Consider the following 10,073-nt stretch of genomic DNA (forward strand, 5'->3'; position numbering starts at 1 on the left):
GGGAGGAAGGAGAAGGAGAATTTCGGGGGGGGGGGTCTTTATATAGGCATAGAGGGAGCTAGGAGTGTCCAAATTAGGTGCGGTTTTCGGCCACGCGATCGTGATCGAACGCTCTAGATGATGGAGAGGTTTTTGGTGGGTTTTGGGCCAACTTGGAGGGGTGTTGGGCTGCAACACACACGAGGCCTTATCGGTCCCTCGGTTAACCGTTGGAGTATCAAACGAAGTCCAAATGGTACGAAACTTGATAGGCGGTCTACCGGTAGTAAACCAAGGCCGCTTGGCAAGTCTCGGTCCAATCCGGAAATGTTTAATCCCCACACACGAAAGAAAGGTAGAAATGACCACCGGAGGAGAACGAAGCGCCGGAATGCAAAACGGACAACGGGGAAAATGCTCGAATGCATGAGATGAACACGTATGCAAATGCAATGCACATGATGACATGATATGAGATGCATGACAACGATAACAACACACGGAGACAAAAACCCGAACCCGAGAAAATAAAATAACTTAACGCCGGAAATGGCAAGAGTTGGAGTACAAATTGGGAAAGTCATATCCGGGGTGTTACACAGCTCCCTTTCTATCAACAATATGCAAATCAAATTCTTGTAGCAAGAGAACCCATCTAATAAGTCTAAGTTTAGCATATTTCTTTTCCATAAGGTATTTAATAGCAGCATGATTAGTTTGAATAGTTACTTTAGAATCAACAATATAAGATCTGAACTTATCACAAGCAAATACAACTGCTAAAAGCTCTTTTTTAGTAGTAGCATAATTTCTTTGAGCATTGTCTAGAGTCTTACTAGCATAATGAATAACATTTAATTTCTTATCAACTCTTTGCCCTAGAACAGCACCTACAACATAATCACTAGCATCACACATAATTTCAAAGGGTAAATTCCAATCAGGTGGCTGAACAACAGGTGCAGAGACTAATGCTTTCTTAAGTATTTCAAATGCTTCTACACAATCATCATCAAAGACAAATGGTATATCTTTTTGCAATAAATTAGTCAGAGGCCGAGAAATTTTTGAGAAGTACTTAATGAACCTCCTAAAATCCAGCGTGACCAAGGAAACTTCTTATACCTTTGATGTCCTTGGGACATGGCATCTTTTCAATAGCATCAACCTTGGCTTTATCAACTTCAATACCTCTTTCAGAAACTTTATGCCCCAAGACAATACCTTCATTAACCATAAAGTGGCACTTTTCCCAATTCAAGACAAGATTAGTTTCTTCACATCTCTGCAAAACTCGATCAAGATTGCTCAAGCAATCATCAAAAGAAGAACCATAGACAGAGAAGTCGTCCATGAAAACCTCACAAATCTTTTCACAAAAGTCAGAGAATATAGCCATCATGCATCTTTGAAAGGTAGCAGGTGCATTACATAAACCAAAAGGCATACATATATAAGCAAAAGTACCAAAAGGGCATGTAAAAGTAGTCTTAGATTGATCTCTAGCCGACACAGGTATTTGAGAGAAACCAGAATAACCATCTAGAAAGCAATAGTGTGTATGTTTGCATAATCTTTCTAGCATTTGATCAATAAAAGGTAAGGGGTAATGATATTTCTTAGTAGCTTTATTTAATTTGCGGAAATCACTTATCATCCTATAACCTGTGACAATTCTTTGTGGAATCAATTCATCTTTATCATTAGGAACAACAGTAATACCTCCCTTCTTAGGGACACAATGGACAGGACTTACCCACTGACTATCAGCAATGGGATAAATTATACCTGCCTCCAGAAGCTTGAGTATTTCTTTTCTTACCACTTCTTTCATTTTAGGATTCAGACGTCGTTGAGGATCACGAACTGGTTTGGCATCTGCTTCCAAATTTATTTTATGTTGACATAGAGTGGGACTAATGCCCTTAAGATCATCAAGAGTGTATCCAATAGCAGCATGATGCTTCTTCAGAGTTTTCAATAATCTTTCTTCTTCATGCTCTGAAAGGTTAGCACTAATAATAACAGGATATATCTTCTTTTCATCAAGATAAGCATATTTAAGATTATCAGGCAAAGGTTTAAGTCCTCGAATAGCAACTGGGTGCTCACAATAAGAGAGATCTTCTTGGAGCTCAATGTCCTCGAAGTTGACGGTGCGGTCAGGAGTCTTGAAGCACTTTCGGAGCTGAGAGACATGGAACACATCATGAACATTTGCAAAGTTTGAAGGAAGCTCGAGTTGATAGGCGAGGTCGCCTCTCTTGCTAACAATCTTGAAAGGTCCCACGTATCTGGGGGCAAGCTTCCCTTTGATACCGAAGCGACGAGTACCTTTCATTGGAGAGACGCGGAGGTAAACATGATCTCCGATCTCGAAAGCCAAATCATGGTGCTTACTATCATAGTAGCTCTTCCGGCGGGATTGGGCTGCTTTGAGGTTATCTCGAATGACTTTGCACATTTCCTCTGCCTCTGTGATTAAGTCATTTCCCAAAAGCTGACGTTCACCGGTTTCAGACCAGTTGAGAGGGGTACGGCACTTCCTGCCATACAGAATTTTAAAAGGGGCCTTGCCCGAACTTGCTTGAAAACTGTTGTTGTAGGAGAATTCAGCATATGGAAGACAATCCTCCCACTTCATGCCGAAAGAGATCACACAAGCCCTGAGCATATCTTCAAGAATTTGGTTGACACGCTCGACTTGGCTGCTAGTTTGAGGATGGAAAGTTGTGCTGAAGCGGATGTTGGTGCCCATGGCCTTCTGAAAAGAATCCCAAAACTTGGAGGTAAAGATGTTGCCACGGTCTGAAGAGATCACTTGTGGAATACCGTGCAGAGAGACAATTCAAGAGGTATAGAGTTCCGCCAATTGAGCTGCAGTGATTGACTCTTTGATAGGCAGAAAGTGAGCCACTTTGGTGAGTTTGTCGATGACAACGAATATAGCATCATTGCCACGCTTGGACTTTGGAAACCCAGTCACGAAGTCCATTTCAATGTGGTCAAACTTCCATTCTGGAATGGCAAGAGGTTGGAGGAGACCCGCTGGCCTTTGGTGTTCTGCCTTCACTCTTCTGCAGACATCACATTCATTCACGAATTGAGCAATCTCTCGCTTCATTCGAGTCCACCAATAAGCCTGCTTGAGGTCCTGATACATCTTCGTGCTCCCAGGGTGGATGGAGAGGAGAGAATTGTGAGCTTCGTTCATGATCACTTTACGGAGGTCACCTTTGGGTACAGCAATACGATCCTCGAAGAAGAGAGTATCCTTGTCATCAAGGCGATAGCACTTGTACTTGGGTTGACTCTTGGCAATCCCAATCTTCACCTTTTTCACCATAGCATCAAGAAGCCGGGCTTGGCGAACCTGGTCTTCCAAGGTAGGAGAGACTTGAAGGTTGGCGAGGAAACCTTGAGGAACAACTTGCAGATTAAGTTTGCAGAAAGCTTCACAAAGCTCGGGTTGATAAGGCTTGAGAATCAGACTGTTGCAATAAGCCTTTCTGCTCAATGCGTCAGCAATCACATTGGCCTTGCCTGGAGTATACTCGATACTCGGATTATACTCTTGAATCATTTCGACCCATCGAGTTTGCCTGAGGTTGAGATTAGGATGAGTGAAGATGTACTTGAGACTCTTGTGATCAGTGAAAATGTCCACTTTTCTTCCCAATAGAAGATGTCTCCAAGTCAAAAGAGCATGCACAACTGCCGCCAACTCGAGATCATGAGTGGGGTAGTTCTTCTCATTGGGCTTCAACTGGCGAGAGGTATAAGCAACAACTTTCTTCTCTTGCATCAACACTGCGCCAAGGCCTTGGAGAGAGGCATCACAAAAGACCTCGTATGGCTTGGATTCATCAGGCGGAGTCAGAACTGGAGCAGTGATCAATTTCTCTTTCAAAGTTTTGAAAGCAATGTCACACTCCGGAGACCAAACATACTTGACGTGCTTCTGGAGAAGATTTGAGAGAGGCTTCGCGATCTTAGAAAAGTTTTCAACGAATCTTCGGCAGTAGCTTGCGAGACCGAGGAAGCTATGGAGTTGCTTCACGTTCTGAGGAGGTTCCCAATTCACAATTGTAGACACCTTCTTAGGATTCACGGCAATGCCCTTGGCAGAGATGATATGGCCAAGATAAAGAACCTCATCGAGCCAAAATTCACACTTGGAGAACTTGGCGTAGAACTGGTGTTCTCTGAGCTTATTGAGTACCAAACGCAAGTACTTGGCATGATCTTCCTTGTTCTTCGAGAAAACCAGAATGTCGTCGAGATAGACCAAAACAAAGTCATTGGTGTAGGCGTTGAAGATGAAGTTCATCATGCGAGAGAACGTCGGAGGAGCGTTGACGAGGCCAAAAGACATGACAGTGTATTCATATGAACCATAGCTTGTCCTGAAAGCCGTCTTGGGAATATCTTGCTCACGGATACGAATCTGATGATAACCCATATGGAGATCAAGCTTGGAGAATACTTGGGCACCTTTGAGTTGTTCGAATAGCTCGTTGATGTTGGGAAGTGGGTATTTGTTCTTGATGGTCTTCTTGTTCAATGGACGGTAATCAACACAAAGTCGTTCCGTTCCATCCTTCTTCTTCACAAAAAGAACACCACAACCCCACGGAGAAGGACTAGGCCGGATGAGACCCATTCTCTCTTGAATATCGAGTTGCTTCTTCAGCTCCTTCAACTCTTCAGGTCCGAGCTTGTAAGGACGCTTGCACACTGGTTCCGTGCCAGGCTCAAGATCGATGACGAAATCAACTGGCCGGTGCGGAGGCATTCCTGGAAGCTCTTCTAGAAAGACATCTTGATACTCGCAAATGACTGGAATTTGCGAGATGGCATCCAATTCACCCTTCTCATTGAGAGAAAACAGACGGGTTGTATCATCATGAGCGGCAAAGACAATTACATCCTCAGACGAATGAGTCAATTGAATCTGCCTGGCAGCACAATCAAGATGCACCTTGTGCTTAGAAAGCCATTCCATTCCGAGAATAAGATCAATATCTGAGTTACCAAGAACCACCAGAGAAGAGAGAAACTTGTAGTCACCCAACGTGATAGAGATATCGGGAGCAACGAAACTAGAAGTCAAAAGCTTGCCGGGAGAAACAACTTGCATGACTTTGGGCATGATCTCAGTATCAACATTGTGCTTCGATGCAAAAGGGCATGACAAGAAAGAATGCGATGCACCAGTGTCAAAAAGAACTTTTGCAGGAATATCATTAACTGGAAGGTTACCCATGATGACATCTGACGAGTCCTCTGCCTGAGATGCATTCATCAAATTGACCTTGGCATGCTTGGGGTTATGCTTAACCACAGCTGTACTTGCCGATCTCATAGGAGGAGGAGGAGGAAGACGCCTCTGATTGAAGCACTTGTTGGCATAGTGACCCTTCTGTTGACACTTGTTGCACGTGACCTCTGAAAGCGGACGGTGGTACGGAGCACTCGATCTTGGAGCTTGAGACGAAGTCTTGTTCTGAAAGCCAAGGGTGGGTGGGTGGGTAGATCCACTGCCACCTTTGCTCTTCTGCTGATATGGCTGACGAAACGGAGGAGGAGGAAGCCAATACTTCTGCTGCTTGGCCACTTGAGTAGAGAAAGAAGGAGTAGCATCTCTGACTCGCTTCTTGGAAGCATCACACCTCAGTTGAGCGGCCTCTTGCTTCAATGCCATCTTGTAGAACTCATCGTACCTCAAGGGCTCAAAGAGAACAAGAGTGAGCTGAATTTCTTCTCTGAGACCACCCCTGAACTGGTATATCATGCTCTTCTCATCAGGGACGTCCTGCTTGGCAAAACGGGCAAGCTTCTGAAACAACTTGTTGTAGTCATAGACAGACAAAGAGCCTTGCTTCAGGTTGAGGAATTCCTCACGCTTGCTTTCAACCACGCTCTGAGGGATATGATGAGCTCGGAAATCTTGACGGAATTCATCCCAGGTAATAACACGTCCACCTCTGGAATCCTTGTACTGCTGGAACCATTCTGCAGCTTGGTCTTTGAGTTGGAAGGAAGCGAACTTGACAAAGTCCTCAGGCCTGACGTTACTGCACTCGAAATGCTTGCACAGATCCACAAGCCAATCGTCAGCATCAGTTGCCTCAACACAATTGCTGAAAGTCTTTGGCCCGTTAGTAAGGAACTGGTTGAGTGTAGCAAAGTGATTCTGATTGTTGCCTTGGTTCCCTTGGTTGCCTTGATTGCGCTCTTGGAGAATTTGCATGATCAACTGTGTGTTTGCATTGGTTGCGGCCATCACAGCTTGCCATGACTCCGGAGGAGGTGGAGGTGGTGGCAGATCAGGATTCGGAGTCGTGCGCGTTGGAGGAGCCATCCTGAAGAGGTTGACATCCATTAGCACATTGATAGACAAATATTGAAGCTGAATCCAACGGAAAGAAAATTGCAATATAAAGTCTTCACATCCGAACAAAATGAACGAATGCATTCCTCTTGAAATGGTCACATATCCATAAATTGAGAAGCCACTTAGAATTAGGTAGAGAAATAAATCAACAAGGTACGGATCAAGAACGAATAATCGGTAAGAAATCCCAATCTCAAACCAATATCCGTGGAAGAAGAACTAGAGCTACAAGAATTCCCACCTATGAAACTCCCGAACCTTTCCAATTATGCAATCAGGTGTTGGGGATACAGGGGAAGCATAATATCTCACCCAAATCTAACAAATCCTACATCCAGCTGTATCCATCCTTCAACACATAACCGAGAAAAACTTCGAAAACCATCTACCTCAACCTTCAAAAAGCATCCGTTATACAAGTTATGGCAATACTCCCGAACTCCCGCCCCAGTACTGGGTGGCGTCGAGGTTATCTCACCAACGAACTGCATAAAAGAGATTTTCGATGTCGGCGTACTAAACTCAGGTATTCCAGAACCGCAACGATAAAATTATGACGACAACACCTCAGAGCTCAACTCCCCGGGACACCTCCACAAAACCCCTGACAGGAGGCACCAAGACAATGTTCTCGTCATAAAACCATCGGAACGATTCCAAGATACCCGCGTGATCCTAAAAAAAATTTAGTGAAATTTGAGAAGAGAAGAATTAAAACTCTATGTCAGGATGCCTTACCAGAGTGATGAGGAGACTGGGAAGTAAAAAATAATTCCTAAACTCTCTGATATATAATTCCTAAATGACTCAAAACATTTTTCTAGACACAACTCGGCCACTAATAACGATCAAGCAATGGGGCTCCTAAGGTCGGGGAAGGCTCTGATTACCAACTTGTAACACCCTCGATGCGACTATATCTCCCACGTGTCGAGGCACGACTTAGAGGCATAATCGCATTGAAGGCATATGTCGCAAGTTAGGCAATCTTCACAACATCCCATGTAATATAGATAATAAAAGGGGAGATAACATAGTTGGCTTACACTCTCCACGTCAATCAAGTACATAAACAACATTACATCAACCAAACACTCATGGCCCGACTACGGCGCCAAAATAAAAAATAACCCAACATGCGACATGGTCCCGATCACCCCCAACTGGGCACCACTACTGATCATCAGGAAAGGAAACATAGTATCATTGAGAGTCCTCGTCGAACTCCCACTTGAGCTCAAGCGCGTCACCTGGAGCGAAATCATCAGGCCCTGCATCTGGTGTAAAAGTAATCTGTGAGCCACAGGGACTCAGCAATCTCGCACCCTCGCGATCAAGACTATTTAAGCTTATAGGTAAGGCAAGGTAAATATGTGGAGCTGCAGCAAGCGACTAGCAAATATGGTGGCTATCCTGTTCGCAAAAGAGAGCGAGAAGAGGAGGCAAAGCGCGAGCGAGAAACTAGAGAGCAACCTGCGCAAACAGTACTCCAACACCGTGTCCACTTCGCGGACTCCGCCGAGAAGAGGCCATCACGGTAACACACTCTGTTGATTCATTTTAATTAAGTTAAGGTTCAAGTTATCTACAACCGGACATTAACAAATTCCCATCTGCCCATAACCGCGGGCACGGCTTTCGAAAGTTCAAATCCCTGTGGGGGAGTCCCAACTTAGCCCATGACAAGCTCTCACGGTCAATGAAGGAATAGACCTCCTCCCGAGACGTTCTGATTAGACTCGGTACCTCGGTTCTTCAAGACACTTCGACAGGTTAAAACAAGACCAGCAACACCGCCCGAATGTGCCGACAAATCCCGATAGGAGCTGCACATATCTCGTTCTCAAAACACACTCAGATGAGACATCCTACGAGTAAAACCAACCCTCAAGTTGCCTCGAGGTGGCCCCGCAGTCTACTCGGTCGGACCAACACTCAAAGGAGCACTGGCCCGGGGGGGTTAAATAAGATGACCCTCGGGCTCCGGAAACCCAAGGGAAAAAGAGGCTAGGTGGCAAATGGTAAAACCAAGGTTGGGCATTGCTGGAAAAGCTTTAATCAAGGCGAACTATCAAGGGGTTCCCATTATAACCCAACCGCGTAAGGAACGCAAAATCCGGGAACATAACACCGATATGACGGAAACTAGGGCAGCAAGAGTGGAACAAAACACTAGGCGAGAGGCCGAGCCTTCCACCCTTTACCAAGTATATAGATGCATTAAGATAACATGGCAATATAATGATATCCCAACAAGTAAATAAATGTTCCAACAAGGAACGGCCTCCAATCTTCACCTGCAACTAGCAACGCTATAAGAGGGGCTGAGCAAAGCGGTAACATAGCCAATCAATGGTTTGCTAGGACATGGTGGGTTAGAGGTTTGACATGGCAATTTGGGAGGCTTGAAAGCAAGAGGTAGGCATCGTAGCATTGGCATAGCAAAATAGCGAGCATCTAGCAAAGCAAAGATAGTAGTGATTTCGAGGGTATGATCATCTTGCCTGCAAAGTTGTCAGAGTTGACTGGATCCTCCAAAGCAAACTCAACGGGCTCCTCGTTAGCGAACTCGTCTCCCGGCTCTACCCAAACAAGACAAGCTAGCAACAAGGACACAATCAACCATGTGCAAAGATCAAATAATATGATGCAAGGACGGTATGCTATGCGGGATGCGATGCGGGGTGCATACGCAAGATTTGACAAGGGATGCATGAACCTGGCCTCAACATGGAAATCCAAGTGTGCCACTGGAAAGATGAGATGAAATTGCTTGAAAACGATATAAAGAACGCCGGAATCGGAGTTACGGTTTGGAAATGGCAAGCAATTCAAATATGACACCGGTCTGCGATTTACAGCAAGTAGCCATCTAAATGCAATGAGATGAATAAGCTACAACATGCAAACATGGCAACAAAATACATGGCAGGGATGCATTCAAGATGCTTAACAAAAGTCTAGCACTGAGCTACGGCCAATTCATCCATTAACAAGTTCAAACAAGCATGGCAAAAATGCAAATGGTAAACATATCTCAGACTTGGTGAAATTAACACTTGTCTGGAATTTCAGATCAGGTAGCACTCTTCGGAGCAACAAAACTACATGCTACAGGACCTGAACATGGCAAAGTAAAGCATGGCATGGAGCTACTCAAAGAGCTTAACAAAAGTCCCTTAGTGACCTTGAGCCAAAAGGGATCAGAAAATACAATTGCAAGCATGTGAACATGGCAAAAACATAATCAGTTCTCAGACTTAGTGAAAACTGGAGCATGCTGAAAACAGATATCAAGTAGGCATGTTTACGAGCTCGATGCACTCACCACGGAGCAAGTCATGATAATCTAAGCATACATCTATCAAGAACACACAAAATGCAAGCTATACATGGCAAGAACAATAACATAGCATGCACGGATCAACTACAACATCATCGGCAAAATCGCTAACTAGTAGACAATCTGCCCAGATTCACAAAGTAGCAAAAGTAGAGCTCGATTGACACAAGCTAGGGTGCTCCATAATTGCAAACAAAGACATGGATGGATAGATCACTACAAGATTATCAAAACATCCTTACTGGTCATCCTCAAAAGAGACACGGATCACTAGGAAACAACATGAACATATCGCCATATGAGATAAACAGCTCAAGGACTTAGTGGAAATGCTAAGTCCCTGAAATCAGCATT

Source organism: Triticum aestivum, chromosome 5A, assembly GCF_018294505.1.
Source record: "Triticum aestivum cultivar Chinese Spring chromosome 5A, IWGSC CS RefSeq v2.1, whole genome shotgun sequence".
NCBI lineage: Eukaryota > Viridiplantae > Streptophyta > Magnoliopsida > Poales > Poaceae > Triticum > Triticum aestivum.